The sequence below is a fragment of the Zingiber officinale genome, chromosome 4A, assembly GCF_018446385.1.
Source record: "Zingiber officinale cultivar Zhangliang chromosome 4A, Zo_v1.1, whole genome shotgun sequence".
Taxonomy (NCBI): domain Eukaryota; kingdom Viridiplantae; phylum Streptophyta; class Magnoliopsida; order Zingiberales; family Zingiberaceae; genus Zingiber; species Zingiber officinale.
Genome location: NC_055992.1, coordinates 137,892,020 through 137,893,871, shown reverse-complemented (window position 1 = coordinate 137,893,871; position 1,852 = coordinate 137,892,020). Strand labels below are relative to the sequence as shown.

The window sequence follows — 1,852 nt, the reverse complement described above, 5'->3', positions numbered from 1 at the left end:
ATATGTTTATTTCAATAAGTAGTCCATTCTAAATGAATATAAATTATGTGTTTGACCTTCCTCATATAATGGATTACTACATGCACTAAATAAAATATTTATTATAATTTATATGCCTATGTTTTAATATAGTGGCAGATAATAATAGACCATGAGTGATATCCCATCCATTTCCATGAACAGCAGCAGAGACTATGACCATTATTTTTAAAAAAAAAAACTTATGAAAAAGAACAATTATAGATATTTGGTTTCATAACAACTCGGGTAGAAAAACGAAAGGGCATTTCGGCCAATTACACACCTACTTCACCTTCCCTCTGGTGCATATTTAAATTGCGTAAAAATTGATTGTTATATTTATTTGTATAATCTAAATTGTGTAAAAATTAAAAGATGTTCTTTATTTCTATGATTATTATAATATAAAGTTGAATACTACCGAAAATATTCATAGCTATTACAACAATAGCTATTACAACGTATAGTTATTAGAACATAGAAAAATTACGTTAATATTATTAAAATATATTCAAATAAATTATTTAAAAATAGTATACATAAAATAATGGAAAACTTTTAACTAATATAATCAATATAGCTTAAATTTAATAAAAAAAATGCATCAAAATAATCATAAATGACTGGTTGCTATTAAATGATTTCTATATTCTTGTAGCATATATGAAATGATTGTTATAATAACTTTATGATCATTTTGTTTTTTTTTTTAAAAAAATTAAATAAAATTTAAATATTTTTATATAGTTGTTAAAAAAATAATATAAAACTATTTTTAAAATACATTTTATCTTATTTGCATTTTAAAACTATCCTTATTCTAACACTATTGTAAATAATTTTGGCTAAAAGTGTGCTATAATATGAAACAAAATTGTTCTAAATTATTTTTTTTTAAGCTACACAAAAAATGTTTAATTTTTTAACATAGTTAAAATTATTATAATTAAATAAAAAAATCTAATTAGGTCAAATCACTAATGTTACAGTAAGTTTATCAAAAGTATTAAAATTGTATAACAATACAAGAATAAAAATATTTTGAAGATGAAAAAAAAATATGATATATTACCCTTTTTAATATATTTTGTTGAACATTGTGCATCTTCTATACCGTAACAAAAAAAACCTTTACACTAACTTATTTTAATATATATCAAGAATATACCTGGCCAATACTCCAACATGGTGTCGTGGTGTAGTTGGTTATCACGTCAGTCTAACACACTGAAGGTCTCGGGTTCGAGTCCGGGCGACGCCATTCCGTTTTTATTTTGATCAATTTCTTCGGACTTAAATTTTAAATATTAAATATAATTTCAAAATTAATAGCATACAAAAATTACCAGGCCAAATGTTGTTCTGTAATTGGTTATCATGTTAGTCTAATACAATGAATGTCTTCGGTTCGAGTCCGGGCGACGCCATTAAACTTTTTTTATATAAAAACTTGATTTGGCCCCAAAACAGCCCGTTTTTATTTTGATCAATTTCATCAAACTTAAATTTAATCCCACTGTTGCCTTCGCCATGGCTTCCGCTCTCCACCTCCTCGTATTCTCCCTCCTCATCCTTCTCCTCACCTTCCCACCGACGAGCCTCTCACGTCCTTCCCGACCCCTGAGCAGATTCCTCCATTACTGTCTCCGCTTCCTGCGCCATCGAGCAGGCTTGAGCCGCCTCCCGCTTCCGACAGCTCTGCGTCTCCGCCCCCTCCCTCCCCCCGCAGCCCCTCCGCCGTCGATCTCTCCCTCACCGCCCTATCCGTCTGCGCCGACGCCTGGGCCATTCTCAACTCTTCCGCCACCAACGCCGCCCGTATCTGCCTCGA

The 1,852-nt window shown here is 31.0% G+C and overlaps 1 non-coding gene across 1 annotated transcript; it reads left to right on the top strand.

Annotated features, from left to right (window-relative positions):
* Positions 1-1,208: 1,208 nt before the first annotated feature.
* On the top strand, positions 1,209-1,282 carry TRNAV-AAC. The gene has a single exon. It is a non-coding gene; the product is annotated as a tRNA-Val (tRNA).
* Positions 1,283-1,852: the final 570 nt, after the last annotated feature.